Here is a 21,121-nt window from a genome sequence, read left to right on the forward strand (position 1 = left end):
ATGAAATGAAATCCCGCATCTGATCATCCATATGTTCGGCCCCAGAGCGTGAACCCTCATCAGCACCAGAACCACTACCAGATCCTCCTCGAGTGACCACCATACTGAAAATAGACCATTCAAAACATCAGGAACACATAAATACATATACATCGAGGAATACCATACTCTACAAGCTTCTTGGTAACATCGCGACTTTCCTTGACTCGAGTACGAATCCTCTGCTTTCCAGTAGTATGGGCGTATACTACCTTCAACATCTATCTGTAATTTCCTCAAGGATCGCCCCAAGTCCTCCAGGTCACTTCCTTATCAACCTAACAATTCTCAATATAACAAGGCTCTCATTACCGAATCACCTCCTAGGAAACCCCCACACTACTCCACACGATTAGCTGCAGACGGAACTCCCCCTAACACCCTCTAACTAGCTTACGAATACAATTACATATTACCGACACCAGATAATTCTTCGAATGAAAGGTCTCACACTACAACGGTTGGACTCAAACAAGAGCTGCACAATAGAGTTAAAACCTAAGCTTCTAAAATTATTTAGTCTCAATAATATGTAACTTAGCATATTCACTTACTAGTTAGTTGAAGTTAGGGGGAACCCCTAAAAGCACAAAGCAAGAAGCATTCGAGCATGGAGTAATTGGAAACAAGCATAACCTAATCATGTCATCCTATCACTGACTGATCAGTCCTAGCATGCAAGTCTACAAGCTCATACAACAGGCATACACATGCATCTCTCCTAGCATTTTATCATGCAAATCCTGAGCAGATCCTTAGCCCTAATCTAGCACGCGATTCACAGATTCACAAATCAAGGCATATCATAAACCATGTATGGGTATTTTGGGAAAACTTACCTGAGCTTGGTCGATTACATGCACCACACCCTTTTCTTTTATTAGAAAACTCTTTTTATAACACATTTACTTTTTGAAAAATCTACCAAATCCTCAGTTTGAGTTCAGACACACCCGAGAGTATGCATGAATCCCTCAAACCAAGGCTCTGATACCAACTTTTAACGTCCCAAAATTTAAGACTAAAAATTTCAATTTTTATAATAAAAATACCATCATCCAAAACGTTTTTATGAAACCATAACAAAAACAAGTATGTCAAAATCATCCAAATACATCAGAGTCACATAAAATACAGAGCAATATGGTGTGTGCAATGCGATCATCCTGAGCTCTTCCCTTTCGATCAAGAAGTACCTGAAACATAAACTGAAAACCGTAAGCATGAAGCTTCATGAGTTCCCCAAAATACCGCATACCATACATATCTTCCAGTTCAAGACTGTTTCGGGTCTATTTCACCCCTGAGTCTATTTCAACTCATGCATCAGCCCAAGCCGTATCGAGTCTATTTCACCCCCGAGTCTATTTCACCCCGCGTCTATTTCAACTCATATGTCAGCACAAGACTGCATTAGGTCTATTTCACCTCACATATATACATCAAACAGGAACACAAACATATAACACATACAACAAGAGTCACAAAGACTAAGAGCACATAACATATCCTAGTATCCTACAGTATAGTGAGCAAACTCACCCCAGTCTACTAACAGTCAAACAAATGATCGGGTTGCTGAACCGGAAATCCCCACTAAATAACAAGTAAAGAAAACCTAATTAGAAATTAGGTAAATAATCCAGCCCAAGAGTCCAAACCCTAAATCTTGACCTTAAGGGAAAAAGTTACTTATTCCTTGCCTTATTGGGCCTAGCCCATCAAGGCCCAAATGCTAATAGCCAAGAAGCACAAAAGATAATTTATGTCCAAAATGGGCCCAAGCCCTAAACGCCCATCACAGAAAAGCTTACGGCCCAATAAACGCCCAAAGTCCCTAAATCCTACACAAGACCCGAAACAAGCCCAAGACCCACTCTGATGAGTACGCTCAGCGTACCAACCAGTACGCCCAACATACTCACAACCCTCACATCATCGGGACTTTAGATACGTACGTGCATCGTACCCCAAGGTATACCCGATGTACACTGCAGCTGGCCAAAACTTCAATCCAAGGTCTTAATCAGTTAAGACCCAACGTCCATATTTAGATCTAGGCTTATTAAAGTGCATTAAGCCATAAAGTTTCCAACTTTATGCTTTTGGATGTCTTAATGGGTCAATTCTTGGATTAAACCACATTATCTTCTTGAAACCACCTTCAATCCTTGCATGATTGAACTTAATCCATCAAGACTCCATTTTTATGCTCAAGGGACGTTAGAAACACTAGGATCTAACATTATGACCTTCTGGAGTAGATCATACTCTCAAGAACACCTTAAAGGACCATTTTATGAAGAAATAAGCCCTAAACTACAAACTAACACATGGAGTCATCAAGGTAGAACCTTTTTACCTTCAATAAGCTAGAAATGATGAGATACCTCTGGATCTACAACCTCTTTCTGATCCAATACTTCTTCACAACTCTTCTTCTTCTTCTCTAAGAACCACACATACCAAAAACACACACAAGCTCAAACTTTAGGGAAAATGGATTAGGGTTTCAAGATATGCCTTAAGAGACAAGGGAGGTTGATAAGGTGGTGAACTTGAAGGACTTAATGAGCTTAAGTAGGGTACAAACCTTAAAAATTACGGTTTGCCTCTGGCTTGAGTACGTCCTGCGTACATATGGGTACGCCCAGCGTACATAGGGGTCACCCCGATGCATGCATGCAAAGGCGTACGTCGTGTGTACCTAGTGTACGCCTAGCATACTCGTGGTCCAGTCCTTTATTTTAATTGAAATAATGGCTAAAGTTTATACCTGGTGACTCGGGCGTTACACAAGCACCAAAACAATGACATCAAAAGTTTGATGATGTTGTCTTGTCACATGGTTTCAAGTTGAATCAACCAGACAAGTGTGCATATAGGAAATTTGATGAGTCTGGTAAATGAGTGATTATATGATTATATATAGAGGATATGTTTATCTTTGGTACTAGTCAAAGGTAAGTTGATATGACCAAAGAGTTTTTATCATCTCAGTACTCCATGAAGGATATAAGGGAGGAAGAAGTGATTCTTGGAATAAGAATCAAGCGTGAACATCACAGAATCTCAATTTCACAGTCTCGTTACATTGAGAAAGTGCTTAAGAAGTTCAATTGTTTATATTGTTCTTCTGTGAGTACTCCTTTTGATCCAAGTTTAAAACTTATGCCAAATAGTGGTGAAGCAGTTTCACAACTTGATAATTCAAAGGTCATTGGGTGTTTGATGTATTCTATGACCAGTACCAGGCCTGATGCAACACCTAATTTTAAGGTATATTTCTTCATGATTTAAAAATTATTTAGTTTGGAAAATAGTTGCTCTACGCGGGGTGTAGCTAGCCAAGTTACACAGGGCGTATCTAATTGCTTGGACACAGGGACTTAATGCCCTATGCAGGGCGTAACTTAGGTTACACAGGGCGTAACCGCATAGGGTGTAAACCCTAATTTCGGGGTCTCGGACCCTATTTAAGGATATTAACCTCCTTGAGGCCCTTCTTACCACCAGCCTCCACTCACTTGAGTAGCTAACATGAAACCCTAATCCCGTAGAGCAATTCTTGACCCATTTTGTGTGTTTTGGTGTACCTTGAAGAAGGAGAAGTCCAAGCTTGTTGATAGTTGAAGCCCAAGCTTGTGGATCCAGAAATTACATTTCATTTCTCAAATCCAGGAGGTATAAATCTCGAATATTGCTAAACCATGTGTTAGATCTCATTAGATTCTTGTTTTGTGAGATCTTTTGTCCCATAATATTGAGTCTTGTGAGTAGAAGTTACTCCAGACCTTAGGGTTGCTAGTCTCTGTTGTTTCTAAGGTTGTTAAGACATAAAAATGTAATCTTGGTTGCTACCTTTCATCCATGCAAGAGATTTTGGACATTAGAAGAGGTTAGGAAACTAGGGTTTGACTTTGAGCTTCTTGTAGCCATGCAAAGGCATAAAATCATCAACTTTATCATTCTAGACGTTTATTGTGACCAAATATGAGCATTTGATGACATGTCTTTACGGATTAAGAGCTTGAAATGAAAAGGACTTAACTGCTAAGTATGTGGGGCGTAATCTGAGATACGCCCCACGTAGCTCCATTTTGGGTCGCTTTCTGGATCAGACTCTACGCCCTGCGTAGAGTATGCTGTACGTAGTGCGCAAGTCAACGAAGGGTTAACCATTGACTTTTTGACTAGTTTGACTTTTGGTCAACTATAAGGGGTTGAGGACTTAGAAGGGAAAAATGGTCTTTTGCCTAAATAAGGATTTATCATGGTATTGAGACTTGCTGAGTTAGAGAATTACCTTAATAGCTAATTATTTTTTGGTTTTTGGATATGTTTAATAGGAGAGATGTCAGCACCAGAGGCTCGTGTGAGAGATCTATTCGTTGACCGATTGAGGTGAGTCTCTTCACTGTACTCATGGGTCGAAGGCACCAATGACAACCCATTGGATTATGTTTGTAGAATAATAGTGGTATTTGTGACACTTGCTGATATGATTGTATGTTTCAGTTGTCTTTGTGACTCTTGCATGTGTATGTATGTTATATATATCATTTGGGTGGGGCCCGTTATGCTGTGGACGGGGCCCATATGTAACTTGTACGAGGCCCATATGTAGTTTGGGCGAAGCTCGTTATCTTGTGGGCGGGGCCCGTATATAGTTTGGGCAAGGCCCGTTTATATGTATGTGGTATATGGTATTTTAGGGAACTCACTAAGCTTTGTGCTTATAGTTTTATGTTTATGGTTTCAGGTACTTCCGGTTCCAAGGGGAAGAGCTCAACATGATTGTACCGTATCGACCAGTGTTCCGCATGATTTGACTTACTTTGTACTCTGATGATTATATGACGTGTTTTTTAATACTCTGATGGGATTTTCTGAATGAATGAATGGTTGTTTTGATTGATTTAAAGAAAAAAATTCACTTATGATTTTTGGGATGTTACAAGTTGGTATTAGAGCCTTGGTTTGAGGGATTCGAGCACGCTCTCGGGTGTGTATGAACTTAAACTGAGGAATTGGTAATTTTTTTTTGAAAGAAAACAACTTTTCTAAGAATAGATTTACAAAGAAAAAGGATGTGATGTGTGCAATTGACCGAGCTCAAGTTACTATTTCCCCAAATACCTATACATGTGATATGTTATTGTTTTGATATGAGTATATGAGAACTACATGCTATTAGGGCTAAGGATCTGCTTAGGATTGGATGATAGAATGCTAGGAGAGATACTTTTATATGTCTGATTGATTGAGCGAATATGTTAAGTTACATTTTGTGGGGACTAGGTAATTTTAGAAGTTTAGGTTCAACTCTATTTCGCAGCTCTTGATTGAGTCCAACCGTTGTAGGGTAGGACCTAGCCATCGAAGAATTATCTAGTGTCGATGACATGTAATTGTATCCATGAGGTAGTTAGAAGGTATTAGAGTGAGTCTCTTCTATAGTTGATGGCGAGGAATGGTGGGAAAGGATCCCCATGAAAGTCTAGGCGATGTTTTAGCATATAGAGTGTTATGTAGTTCAAGTAAGTATCTGGATAGTAGGGAAGTGACTTAGAGGATTTGAGGCGATCCTTGAGGGAGGTACAGATAGGTGTGGAAGGTAGTATTGGGACCGTACTACTGAAAGCACAAGATCTGTAACCGAGTCAAGGAAAGTCATGTTGATTCTGAGGAACTTCTGGAGTGTGAACCTCTTCATGTTTAAACTGATTAATTTCGTATTGTTTTTCAGTATGGTGATGACACGCGGTGGGGCAGGAGGTTTAAGATCTGGTTCTGGTTCGGGCACGGGGACCGAGCCAATAGACGTGGGATTATGTAAGTTCATCGCATCAGAGATTACACGAGGTATCCTTAATGCGACCCCGATGATATTCGAGACGATCAAGTAGGGGATCATGGAGATGATGGAGGAGAACTTTCAGGCCTTTTGGGCCGAGATGTATTTCGAGTAGTACGGAGCCTGTACCATCACATTCAAGGATTTATGGGGGTGTAGGGCACCAGAGTTCTTCGGGGTGAAAGAGCCCATTGCTGCAAGGTGGTGCATAACAGATATAGAGTGTGCCCAGATGATGAGCTTTTGTCCCAAAGGGTCGAAGGTAAGGTTCGTTGCAAGATGTTTGAGGGTGCGAGCCCAATATTAGTGGGAGGAAGTTGGATATGCTCTGAGAGCACCAACTATTGAGGCCATGACCTGGCTTAAATTTCTGACCCGATTTCAAGCGGACTTTGCGGAGATCACCGCCAACTTTAGGGAAAGAGCCTTATTGGTACCCCAGTATGCCGCAAACGAGGATATGAAGAAGACTCAGTACCATGACATGCTGAGAGCGGATATCAGGGAGTTTGTTAGCTTTTCTGCTTGTTGTATATTGGATGACATGATCGCCAGAGCCCAGGAACATTAAATTGATTTGAAGAACCTCGGGAAGAGGAAGGCAGAGCAGGTGTAGACATCTGGGGGTTCAGCGAAGAAGCCCAAGACCTTTGATTCAAGATCGAGGGGCCAACAAGGCCGAGGCCACTACGGTAAGTGTTGTAGGACACATGATGGGGTTTATAGGGTGGGTGGTTCGGGTTGCTATAAGTGCAGAAAAAAGGGTCACTACGGCAGGGACTGCACTACCACCACAACCTAGGTTTCGAGTCTGATTTGCTTTTATTGCAATCAGAGGGGCCACAAGAAGGCCGATTGTCAGAGTTGACAGTAGGAGCGGTTGTAGAACCCGCTCTGGCGACACTGAGGATCACAGATGGTCGGGAGGAAAAGACAGCGTCCCCTATGCTGAAGAGTACGGCTTTTCAGCTGACGGCCGAGGAGGTGCGTGCAACTCCTGATGTGGTTATGGGTATGTTTTCCATTTATTACTCACTTTTGTTATTGTTTATGCTTATGTTTCATGTTGTGATGTTTAGGGACGTTCTTAGTGAACGGAATGCCTACTTTGGTTCTTTTCGATTCGGGTGCTATCCGATCTTTTGTATTTCTTACACTCAGCAAGAGGTTTGATGATGCTCCTAGTGAGCTAGATTTCCCTTTGGAGGTTGAGATTGTTGACGATCATCCAGTGAGAGTATCGAGGGTTCATCAGGGATGTACTCTTGAGTTGTTTTAGGTGAGGTATCCGATCGATTTGGTTCCTATTCCTTTACACGAGAGCAAAGTAGTTGTAGGGATGAATTGGTTGAGCCCCAATTGGGCAATGATTGACTGCGAGCACCAATTAGTGAGGGTTCGAACACCAAGTGGGGGAGAACTAATTATTCATGGTAAGGGTGCTCAGCGTGGACCAGCCCTCTGTTCAGCTGCAAGAGCCAGGAGGTATCTTCAGCAGGGTTGTTCTGGTTTCATGGCCTATGTGTTGGATACTACAGCGGAGGGAAAGAAGATGGTTGATGATGTGCTGGTCGTTCGGGAGAATCCCGATGTATTTCCCAAGGATCTGCCTGGACTGCCTCCGGTGAGGCAAGTCGATTTTCGTATTGATTTGGTACCAGGTGTGGTTCTGATAGCCAAGGCACCCTATCGGTTAACACTACCTAAGATGCAGGAGTTGTCTACACAACTATAAGAGATGTTAGACAAGGGGTTTATCAGTCCGAGTAGTTCACCCCTGGGAGCACCAATCCTGTTTGAAAAGAAGAAGGACGATTCTCACAGGATGGGCATCGACTATCGGGAGCTGAACAAGTTAACGGTGAAGAACCGTTATCCACTCCCGATGTTTGACAATTTGTTCGACCAGCTACAGGGTGCATCTTGGTTTTCCAATATCGATTTGCATTCAGGTTAACACCATATGAGGTTCAAGATGAGGATGTTCAGAAGACAGCTTTCAGGACTCGATATGGTCAATACAAGTTCGTGGTGATGCCTTTTGGGCTCACCAATGCACTAGCAGCGTTCATGGACCTCATGAACATGGTTTTTTAGACGGATGTTGGACCGGTCGGTGATCGTTTTCATTGATGATATATTGGCCTATTCTAAGACCAATGAGCAACATAAGGATCACTTGCGAGAGGTTCTGGAGACTTTGAGAAGGGAGAGGCTTTATGCCAAATTCCCTAAATATGAGTTCTAGTTGCGTGAGGTGCAGTTCTTGGGGCATCTCATCAACCAGAAGGGTATATTGGTTGATCCGGCCAAGATCAAGGCCATGATGGAGTGGGAGGTTCCATGATCCTATCTGAGATTCGGAGTATCCTTGGCTTAGTAGGGTAGTACCGAAGGTTCATTGAGAATTTCTCTAGGATCACAGTGCCATTGACCAGGTTAATAAAGAAGACAGCTACCTTCCGTTGGGAGCCTGAGCAGTAAGCATCATTCGAGACTCTCAGGCAGAGGTTGTGTGAGGCCCCGATCCTGAATCTACCCGAGGGTATTGACGAATTTTTGGTTTATTGTGATGATTCTATCATGGGATTGGGTGCAATGCTTATGCAATGGGGTCATGTGAATGCTTATGCGTCGACGCAGCTGAAGCCTCTAGAGGCGAATTATCCTACGCACGATCTGGAGTTGGGGGTTGTGGTTTTCACCCTCAAGATTTAGTAACATTACCTTTATGAGGTCCGTTGCACCATTTATACAGATCACAAGAGCTTGAGGTACTTGATGGATCATCCAAATCTGAATATAAGGCAGCGTAGGTGGCGTGATGTAGTCAAGGACTACGACTGCGGGATTTTATACCACTCCGGGAAGGCCAACATGGTGGCCAATGCGCTGAGTTGCAAGGTGACTAGTACACCTATTAGGGATCTATGTTTGAGGATGACGATGGTTACCCCATTGCTAGATCAGATTCGTGAGGCTTAGTTCGAGGCCATCAAAGAGGAGCACCGCAAGAATGAGCGTATCATGGGACAGGTGTCCTATTTTAATTACAACAGTAGGGGACTGTTGACCTTGCATCAGAGGATTTGGGTTCCATATTGGGGTGGTGCACGATAGGTACTGATTGAGGATGCACACAATTCGAAGTTCTCTATTCATCCGGGTGTGAAAAAGATGTATAGAGACCTCATACCCGATTATTGGTGGCCCTGCATGAAGCGGGATGTGACTTGGTATGTGGAGAGGAGATTGGCTTGCAGGAAATTTAAGGTTGGGCATCATCGACCAAACGAAAAAATGGAGCCGTTGGGTATTCCTGTTTGGAAATGGGAAGAGATCAGGATGGACTTCATCATGAAGTTACCACGGACAACGCGAGGGGTGGATTCGATTTGGTTCATCGTAGATCGATTGACCAAGAGCGCACATTTTATCCCCATTCAGAAGACCATATATGTGGAGAAGTTGGCGAATATCTATATCCAAGAGGTTGTGGTGCGCCCTGGAGTCCCATTATCAGTGGTTTCAAATAGGGATGTTAGATTCACTTACAGATTCTGGAAGAAATTCTATGAGGAGTTGGGTACTCGACAACACTTTAGCATGACTTTCCACCCACAAACCGACGGTCAGAGTGAGAGGACTATCCAGACGTTGGAGGATATGCTTCGGGCTTACGTGCTAGATTTTTGTGGGAGTTGGGATACGTATCTTCCATTGGTGGAATTCTCCTACAACAACAGTTATCACGCCAGCATTGACCAACCTCCTTTTGAGATGCGTTATGGGTGGAAATGTTGAACACCGATTTGTTGGGGCGAGGTAGGACAATGAGTCATGGGGAGTACCGAGGTGGTACTCAAGACCACTGATCAGTGATTCAACAGGTGCGTGGGAGACTCCAGACCGCGCAAAGCCGACAGAAGAGCTATGCAGACAGACGTCGTTCGGACCTTGAGTTTTAGGTTGGGGATTTTGTGCTCCTGAAGGTGTCGCCTTGGAAGGCGTCATCCGGTTCAGGATTCGGGGAAAGTTAGGGCCCAGATTCATTGGTCCTTTGAGGATCCTTTCCCGGGTGGGCAAGATTGCATATCGACTAGATTTTCTAGCCGAGCTGAGCCAGATCCACAACATGTTCCATGTATCTCAGCTACGGAAGTTCCTGTCAGATGATTCCATAGTGGTTTCGTTGGATGATATTCAGGTGTACGAGCGTCTGAACTATATAGAGAGACCAGTGACGATTCTTGATAGGAAAACCAAGACCTTGCGTAAGAAGGTGATGGAGCAAGTGAAGGTGCAATGACAACACCGGAAGGATTCCGAGTGGACATGGGAACCCGAAGAGGAGATGATAGAGCATTACCCCGAGTTATTTACAGCAACGGACTTCGAGGATGAAGTCTGATTCAAGTGGGAGAGAGTTTTAACATCCTGTTTAGGTATATTTCTTCATGTTTTAAAAATTCTTTATTTTGGAAAATAGTGGCTCTACGCGGGGCGTAGCTATCCAAGTAACTCAGGTCGTAACTCATTGCTTGGACACGGGGAATTAATGCCTTACGTGGGGCGTAACCGCACAGTGTGCAAAACATAATTTCAGGGTCTTGGACCCTATTTAAGGAAATTAACCTCCTTGAGGCCCTTCTTACCACTAGCCTCCACTCTCTTGAGCAGCTAACATGAAACCCTAATCCCTTAGAGCAATTCTTGACCCATTTTTTGTGTTTTGGTGTGCCTTGAAGAAGGAGAAGTCCAAGCTTGCTGATAGTTGAACTCCAATCTTGTAGATCCAAAAACTACATTAAATTTCTCAACTCAAGGAGGTATAAAGCTTGAATCTTGCTAAACCATGTGTTAGATCTCATTAGATTCTTTTTTTCAAGATCTATTTTCCCATAATCTTGAGTCTTGTGAGTAGAAGTTACTCCAAACCTTAGGGATGCTGGTTTCTATTGTTTCTAATGTTGTTAAGACATAAAAATGGAGTATTGGTTGCTACCTTTCATCCATGCAAGAGATTTTGGACATTAGAAGAGGGTAGAAAACTAGGTTTTGACTTTGAGATCCATGTAGCCATGCAAAGGCATACAGTAATAAACTTTATCAATCTAGACATTTATTAGGACCAGATCTGACCATTTGATGACTTGTCTTTACGGATTAACATCTTGTAATGAAAAGGACTTAACTGCTCAATACGCGGGGCGTAATCTGAGCTACGCCCAACGTAGCTCAATTTTGGCCCGCTTTTTGGATCTGACTATACGCCCTGCGTGGAGTATGTTGTACGCAGCGTGTATGTCAACGAAGGGTTGACAATTTACTTTTTTTTGGCTAGTTTGCATTTTGGTTAACTGTGAGGGGTTGAGGACTCAGAAGGGAAAAATGTTCTTTTTCACAAATAAGGATTTGTCTTGGTATTTAGACTTGCTGAGTTGGAGAATTACCTTAATATCTAATTAGAATTTGGTTTTTGGATATGTTTAGTGGGAGAGACATCAGTACCAGAGGCTCGTGTGTGAGATCTATTCGTTGACCAATTGAGGTGAGTCTCTTCATTGTACTCGTGAGTTGAAGGCCCCAATGTCGGCCCATTGGATTATGTTTGTAGGATGATAGTGGTCTTTGTGACACTTGTTGATATGCTTGTATGTGCCAGTTGTCTTTGTGACTCTTGCATGTGTATGTATGTTATATATATCATTTGGGTGGGGCCTGTTATGCTGTGGGCGGGGCCGTGTGCAATTTGTAGGGGCCTGTTATGTTGTGGGTGAGGCCCGTATGCAGTTTGGGCGGAGCCCGTTATGCTGTGGGTGGGGCCCGTATGCAGTTTGGGCAAGGCCCGTTTATATGTTTGTGGTATGTGGTATTTTGGGGAACTCTCTAAGATTTGTGCTTACAGTTTTATGTTTATGGTTTCAGGTACTTCCTCTTCCAAGGGGAAGAGCTCGACATGATTTTATGACGTGTTTTTTATACTTTGATGGGATTTTATACATGAATGAATGGTTGTTTTGATTGATTAAAATAAATATTTTCACTTATAATTTTTGGGACGTTACACCTGATATTGCATTTGTTGTAGGAAAGCTAAGTAGGTTTACTAGCAATCCTAGTACTCATCACTGGAAAGCAGTAAGGAGAGTGCTAAAGTATCTTAAGAATACCATGGATTTTGGTTTGACTTATGTAGGGTTTCCTTCGGTTATTGAAGGATATTCAGATGCTAGTTGGATCACTAATGTTGAGACCACTCTTCTACAAGTGGTTCGGTGTTTCTTCTTGGTGGAGGTGCCCTTTCATGGATTCTAAGAAACAAACATGCATCACAAATTCAACTATGAAATCTAAATTTATAGCCCTTACAACTGCTAGAAAAGAAGCATAATGGTTAGGGAATTTAATCTATGAAATTCCTTTGTGGCCAAAGCCTATATCACCTATCTTGATACACTGTTATATTGTTGTCACCTTGGCAAAAGCATATAGTCAAGTATATAATGGAAAGTAACGACATTTAGGTGTTAGGCACATCATGGTACGTGAGATCATTATTCATGGCATCATTTATGTTGAGTTTGTTAGATCTCAACAAAACTTAGCTGATCACTTGACTAAGGGGTTAGCTAGTGACTTGGTAAAGAAATTAGTTATAGGGATCAGTTTAAGGCCCACTTGATATCTCTATGGGTGAGATACACAATTCCCTTCTAATACAATGTTAGAAGTTGAATTCAATGTGGAAAGATTACTTATGGAGATTGGAGCACATTTAAACTATTACATCCCAAGGTATGTGCTTATAACATGTTGAGTTAAAGTAGATTGATTAAGTTCTTAATAGTTCTTTTGAGAGGTGCATGATATAGAAGGACTACCTATGTGAGTGTGAAGTGATGCCGCTTCAGAAAGCTTGGGCTAGGCTTTTATGTACTCCTGAATGGATTGGACACATGGCTGTAATAGTGTCAAGTATGAAACATTAGATATTGTGTTTAACTTATGTGTATAGTATCTTCAGTTACTCAAATGAGTTGAAGGGTTCAATCCTTAGGATTCCCTGATTCCCGAGTACTTGAAATGTGTATTGTACTAATGTGAAAATTCAATCTTCAAGATATATTTCATTTATGTATGAGTTTGTTTTTATGTTTACTTGTAGTTAATTAAGGATTACACTAAAATAGGGAGGAATGTCGTGATTTTAGTGTTATCAACATATTTTTAGTGTAGTTGTTATTAATATTGAGATAGGTTGAGTTTTGTTTCAATCACCGAGTTTGGAGGTGAGGGTGCACACTCATAGTGATTAATATGAGCTCAGGATACGGGGGTGCGGGGGCACTGCCCCTGGATATGGGGTTCCAAGGGGCAGCGCCCCTTGGCATGGTCTAGGGGCAGCACCCCTTGCGGGGTCTAAGGGGCAGAGCCCCTGGTGGTGGTATGACTCCAACCATGCATTTTCCCGCCAAAAATTCACTTGGATAGATTCAGAAAAAAAAAATGTTTGATGGTTCTACAAACAAAGGAGGCTAAAAAAAATAAAATAAAATAAAAAAACAAGTGGCCGAATTTTGACTTTAAGGGGTGTGCTCTGGTGGTGGTTGGCCGGAAGTGGTGGATCTGTGATTTTTCAAGAGTTAACATAGAAGGGAGGAAGAGAGATGATTAAAAGGAATGTGTAGTGGGTGGGTGTGTGTGTGGGTGGGGGGGATGTTGGGGTTTTTCCTTTTATTTTAAAAATAATAATAATAATAACATTTAAACTAATTGGAAAAGAAATACAAAACGACATAATAGTCATTTATGTCTCGTAAGGGATGAAACATATTAATTTAAACTAAGGAGGGATGAAACGTGCAACTTTTAACTAAACGAGGGACGATCCGAGTTAATTTTTAAAAATATGGACTAAACATAAGTTTCACCATATACACAAGGGACGTAATTTACTCTAAAAAATATTTTCTATTTAAGACATTTTTAGATAAATACGTTTCAAAAGCTTTTAAATCTCATACCTCACTTGACAATGGATTTAAATCCACAATAGTTGAAATAACTTATCATTCAATATTCTCGGAATAGTTAAATGTTTTTTTTTTTTTTTTTTTTTTGCAAATCTAACCTACTCCTAAACTACACCTTAAATCCACCTATATCCACGACAGAAATTGAACCCTCAACCTCAAGGAGGGAGGGCAACACCGGATACCGCTGGGCTAGAAGCCCTTTGGTAAATGTTTTCTAGTTAACTACTACTTTGTTGTTACAAGCTAGTTATTTGTCGCAATGGAAAACGAACACTTTTGTTTTATGTTTTTTCTTCCATTTGTTTGTGTCAAATCAATTTATAAAGTTATTTGAAATATATAAATGTTAATAAAAATAATATTGTATAACAACAGAACAATTTCACGATGATTAACAATTTCAAGTATGAGTGAGCACTACAACACTTTCTCACTACAAGCTAATGCACATCACTACTAAATTGTTTATTTTCACATTGCATGTTTTATGAGTTTCTCGCTTTTCCAACTTGATCATGTCGAACCAATTTGTAAAGTTGTTTAAAATATATAAATATTGATAAAATAGGATTATTGTATATAATATTAAAGTGATAAACATTAAAACACTTTTACAATGGAACAATTTTGCAAATATTCCACACTACGAAATTGTTCATCATGGAAAATAAATGGAAACTACTAGTAATGTGGCGTCAAAGTATTTCACTTTTAGTTGGGAATCGTCTATACTGTAACCCAAATTCTTACCATATGAAACTAGCATAATTAAGGGAACATTATTGGAAAATAGTGTCAAGTCTATAAGAAATTTTGGTTTGGAACACACATATAGAAAACATTACAAATACATAATACGGTTACAACTTCAATCACAAGCCCTAGAGAATATAATTAATATATGCAAAATTTCAAAGTTAAAAAATAATGTATAAGGTGCTTCTCTTCATGCTAGTCCCTCAAATTCCTTTCTTCTGGTTATTAAAAATAATAATAATAATAATAATAATAATAATAATAATAATAAGTCATTTATTGTTTCATTCTAAAACATGAAATACTTGTCACAAAAATATAAAGTATGTAAGACAAGATACCTCATGCGATACATGGGGTTTTAACATAAAATATAGTTTCAAAACATTTATTCAAAACATTTTATTTATAAGAATTTTCATGCATTTATGCCATGTATGGACTGCAGGAGCAAACACATCATTCTAAACTATCAATATGGCTCATGGTCAATACCACAATCTACCTATGGTTCACGGTATCAACCATGATTTTGTTGGATTAGTGTCTAAGCCCGTAACTATATTTTGTATGTACTTGACCCGGTTGTGCATGGTCATTTTGGGTTGCCTTCACCAAAACAACTTGACAAGATGATTTATAGAGAGAGAGAGAAAGGTTATTATGGTTTATCAATATATTATATGAATAATATATTAAAGGAGAAATCATATATTTTAATTAATATTAGTCAAGAATTAATTAAGAATTAATTATGTGGCTGAAAGAGATTAATTAAATAAAGGGGACTGGAACTGTCAATTGTGTGATAGTTAGTTATTGGGCTGAGAATCCTTATGGATTAGGGCATGGACGAAATTAAGATGGAGTCCATCTTGAATTCGTCCAAGGAGGCCTTATTCCAGAAGGTTCCTTAGACTGCTTAAGGCCTAAGCTATCCATTAGGGTTTTTGACTGAAACCCTAGCAGCACATGTATAAATAGAACCCTAAGGGCATCAGATTTCGGCAACTGGAAACCCTAGAGAGTTCATAGCCGAAGTTGTGTCTTCTTCCATTCTCTCCAATATCATCCTCTTGCTTGTGGTGTTTGTAAGCCATTAGAGGTGTGATGAGTTGAGAACTCTTTAGATCGATTAGATCTTCAACAGGTAAAACATCAAGATTAACAAATACTGGAACACTCAATGAATCAATCCGTATGTCGAATGATTAAAATATAGTCACACCTCAGAAGAACTCGACTAAGAACTTCCTTTGTAGAGGTGTGCTAGGGTTTACAGTACAATCAATGAGATAATCAATAATAGCGTTAATGACAAGGATGCATGCATGCACCTTATTTACTAAACCCTAGAAAGATAAGCACGGTTGGACAGGCCCAAACCGTGAATACAAAATGGATTATAACACGAGCCCAAAGACGCAACACCCCAGACCCAACAATCTCGCCCTTTGCATCAATAGAGGCGAGAGGTCAAGTGGGTTGGGCAGCAGCACCCTTCTTCACTGTCTTGAAGAGCTTCGGTATGATGGCAAGAAGAGTATGACGGAAGTCTATATACCACCGAAGCATATCCGTGAAGTTCTTCTTATCTGCAGCTTCGTTCTGTTTACACCTGTGGATAATATCCAAAATATGCTCCAAGCAAGCCGTGGAAAATAGGTGTTTGTCATCAAGATAGAACACAAACTTCTGATTGTCTTGTCTGGTGAACATAACAGCACGATACTTTGAATCAATCTTGCCCATCTTCATCTTGGTAGCATCGCATGAAGTCCCAATGGGTTTGACTGTAGGCCTTTTCCTCATGACAAGAGCAGTCTCCTGATCCATCTTAGCAACCTCATGAATGTACGAAGCTAGCATTCTCTTGATATGATCGATAATGGGCTCGTACTGCTGTGGATTGGAAAGCAGAATGTTGTTTAGAAGAATCCAATCATGGGGATTCAGGTTCGGTAGATCAGCCAGTGTAAACATATGAACCGAATCATCTGACCCTCGGGTCACCCTGAAACCAACATTGACAAAAGGCCCAGCCGAAGTAGGCTTCAATACTTTGACGAATGTAATCTTCTGTGCACTCCACGTCAAGTATTGTGGTTGAGAATACTTAAGATAAAAATCAATAAGATCCCGATCAACCTTCGGGTCTGGAGAATGAATATTTACTATCGCATCAAAACAGTGAAACACAAAGGCCTTTCGGGTTATAGGCATATCAAACTGTGAGTCCTTGGTGTTTTCACAATCAAACGAAGTAACTGGTTCCAGCCAGTGAGTGCTTGGAAACTTAATTGCTTCTTTTATCAACTTATCCTCGGTCCATAAAGGAAATAGAGCTTTCTTGCATTCCAGCGTATCATGTGCCTCTTTTTCCCTTTTCTCTTTCTCTTCTTCTTCTCTGGCCACTTTTAGAGTTTCATCAAGCTCTTTATCACGTTTCTTTCTTTTTAGAAGGTCTTCCTCAGTTTCCTCCTCGTCGTCACTATGACCCATAATGCCCTTCTTTTTGTCCAACACATTAGAACCCGAAGCTTCATTACCCTTCGGTTTAGTGGTGACCTTCACCTGTTTGGGAGGATTTTGAGAATCTTCTCCCCCTTGTTGCGGAGTATCAATCGGCTCCGTAACACCCTCTATCCGACTTAACATTTCCAAAGCAGGAAGAAGTTTTTCCTTTAAGTGATGTCGGACAGTGATTGTAAGAACCGAATCGTGAGCATCCAAAAGATTTGAAAGAAGTAGATGCACATCACTCACACAACTTTTAATCACTGTGCGTTCGGTCTTGAGGGCTTCAATCTCCTTCTGTGCTTGACTAAGTCCCAAAGTGAGATTGGAAATCTGGGATTGGGAGAGAGCAAGATCTTCCCTCACTTGGTTATCCAGGGCAAGGTCTGCTTGAAATTTGGCAAGACGTGTATCAACAGAAGAAAGAAGAGTAGCACTATCAGCTTGAAGACCTTGACGAACTGCTTCAAATTTTTCTCTTTCAGCCTTAAGAGATTTTGACAGAGAGGCAATGGCTTCATTTGCTTTAATGGTATTGGCCTCTGCAGTGGTTTGATGAGATTCCATAAAAGACTTTGAATCGGAAATAAGAGTTTTGACCTCAGCAATAGCGTTGTTGGAAGAGAGAGTGGCAGCCTCGACAACTTGAGTAGCTTTGTCAATATACTGACCATGTTGTTTGATCAAAGACTCAACCAAAGCCTTCATAGCAGCATCAGAGTATGCTAAAGTGGAGGAGGTAGCAAATGATCCCAGTAGCTGATCAAGCTTGGTATTGAGATCCTTCAAGTGACGCTTGGTAAGAGGAACATCATCATCATCTTCATCATATTGAACTCGATAAGGACTATAGTAGAATGACTCAAAGTCCATATCAGCTCCACCAAGAATAGGATCAGACTCGGTTGAGGGTGATGGTGATAGAGGTGTGTTTATAACAGGGGTTTCGTTTCCTGAGGTAAGTGCCCCCGTATCAGATACGTTGACACAAACCAGAGGTTCGGTTGGGGTTGTTGTTGTTGAAGTTGCTTGAGAAAAGATGGTTGTTGGTAGAGGTATAGTGGAAGTGGGTACAGAAGAAACAGGTGGTGGAAGTGGAGCAATGGAAATAGGAATAGTAGTGTGAGTTGGAGAAGGAGGAGGAGTTGGAACCGAGTCATTAAGGGGTACCTCTTGAGTTGGAGAACGTGGAGGTGTGGTTCCCTTTGGTGAGTCTTCATTGTGAACATCTTCACCTTCGGCTGTCTTCTCTTGATCACCATCAAAAGGAACAAAATCTGAGTCACTAGGCGAGGATGCCTTCAGTTTCTTTGCCATCTTCTTAACCTTTTTCTTCTTTGGAGCCGAAGGAGCTGCCTTGTCAGCTTTACGCTTTTTGGGCGTTGCAGCTTGGGATAAAGGACCTTCGGTCTCATTCTTTTTGGAATCTGATTTCTTCCCCCTTTTTGTTGGTTTTTCAACCGCGTCTAGAGCAAGTTGCATCTCCGGAGTCAATTGTCTTGGTCCCGTAGGAGGAAGTTTTATGTATTCAGCCATGACATTGCTAACTGTAGCAACACTTTGGTACATTGATTCAGGAATGGACCCAATGAACAAGAACTTGGTTGAATCAGTGACAATAATCTTCTTTGTGTGAAAGGTCGCAATTGATGAGCGCAGGGCATCCGCCATTACTGGAACCTGAAAGGTCTCAATCGCCCTGTGAGTTATAAGGGTCCAGAACCGACCACAAGAAATCTCTGAGTCGCTTGCAGATGAATTGAGACTCTGTACAACTTGAGCCCAAATAAGCGTTCCATAGTCGAGGTTTAGACCAATGGTAGAGACCATAGAGAATAGTCATAAACCCTTTGCTTGACCCGTCTGAACCTGCAACCCTTTCTGATAAACCCTTAACTAGAAGGGTAAAAATTCTGTTCCATTGTGGTGGAAGGCAGGATTTCTTGAACTTCGTTATCGTGGTGAGAACGTCAGTATACCCCATATCATAGAACATTGTGAACAGCTGAGTTGTGGTGATAGAATCAGGATTTACCAAAGAATCACCAGTAGGAAGCCCTATCAACGAACAAAAGCGAGCTTTGGAGACCGAGGTCTTGTGATTGAAGATTTCGAAAAAGATCCTGTCTTTGCGTTTGTCATAAACGGCAGAGGTATATACCTGGGAAAGCAGAGACATCATAGAGGAATGGATTCAATTCGATAAGAAGATTCTGGTTAGGCTTGATGACCAGCAAAGTCGATGAGGCAGTTTGTTCATGAACTGAAGAAGATTCAGCCATTGTTGCAGGTTTGAGGAAGAAGATGAACAGTATAAACGCCGATGTGTTCTTGAGAGAGTTGTAGTAAACGGTAAAAAGGTGAGAGATGAAATTCTGGACCTTTTATACGATTACCATAAGAGAGAAGATCTTGTGTAATCATTCCCTGATCTTCGGAAACGTCGCCTGAAAAAGCGCGATTCGACAGCTGTGTTTCCCTATGAAGACGTCATCAGGCGTGATGATAAAAATCTTTTCAAATTCACGCGCCCAAATCAATTCTTATCCAGTAACTCGGTTTGAATTCTTATCCAGTTACCGCCTCTTCAACTTCAAAGACTATTCCAATCGATTCAAAGAAGATGTACCATGATAGCATATGAAACCGAACTTATAAATATGAAAATAGTCATTAGTAACCCGAACTAGACTTGTGAAAATCACATGGATTCTCGTGCAAGAGTGTGCCAATAAAAAGGAATAAAGCAAAAATATTTGTGGGAATATAAGTGATGTCAATATAGACACGAAACTAAAGATCCCGGGCACGAATCTCTTCCTTCAAAGTCAAGAGAGACTCAGAAGTGTCTGTGTGGTTTCCCGTTAAAATACGATCATATGTTTGTAAAGAAACATTGAAAGGCTTCTTTTCAAAATAAGGCTTTAAAGGGTGGTTTAACTTCAACCGAACTTCAGTGCTTGAAATAAGACCGAAAGTTGGATAAAGTGATTGTGAGACCGATGTGGCCTGTTGAACAAGCAAGTTAGATAAAAAATTAAGTGACTTGATGAATATTAGAAATCTCAAAAATAAAACAAAACTGGATCCTATGGGAAGAAACGTCTTGGTGTTAGACAGTTTCATGAAGATCACGCAAAAATAAAAAGAGATTTCTTGAGATAACAAGTAATAGCTTGAACATTAGAGCATCCACCATCAATTCATTTAAGGTATTGGATATTGGGTTTCACTTAGCACGTGGTGAACGAAACTAAGATCATTAACACAAATGTTTTGTAATCATAAACCTCAGTGGTAATTGCTAAGAGTCTCAAGGGTTACGTTTATGGAGCGAAACAAAATGGAGAAATGAGTGGAGGTGGTTAAGGAACCGAAAGTACCTCTGCTATACAAAAATGACAAAGCATACAACTCTTGACTCAATATGAGAAGAGTAAGGTAGCTCATGACTTGAGAGATTTTAGCAGCCTAATTGGGAAGAAACGATTGGTGTTTATCGAATCATTAAGGCTTCACTCAGAGTCTTGGAGGCTTCGGTCTACATACAACAGCATGCTTCTAGGGACACCTAGCTAGTATAAAGATAAGAAAGTTATACCTGCCCCAACATCATTTTGTGTCACATCTGGAAACTTGAAACAAGATAAGAATTAAAAAATATATTTTTTTTGTATTTTTGAATTTGTGTGATTTCTGAAAAATAAGAAAAACAGAAAATAAAATATTTTTGGATTTTTGTAAATTCTGAAAAATAATAAAAACAGAAAATAAAATATTTTTGGATTTTTGTAAATTCTGAAAAATAATAAAAATAGAAAATAAAACAAATACCAAAGAAAATCAGGCGAAAAGAGAAACACTCTATACAGAAATATACAACCGAAATCAATCCCAATATAAGACAAAGCTA

This window comes from Lactuca virosa, chromosome 8 (assembly GCF_052849685.1).
Source record: "Lactuca virosa cultivar CGN04683 chromosome 8, Lactuca_virosa_CGN04683_v6, whole genome shotgun sequence".
In the NCBI taxonomy this organism is placed as follows: Eukaryota; Viridiplantae; Streptophyta; class Magnoliopsida; order Asterales; family Asteraceae; genus Lactuca; species Lactuca virosa.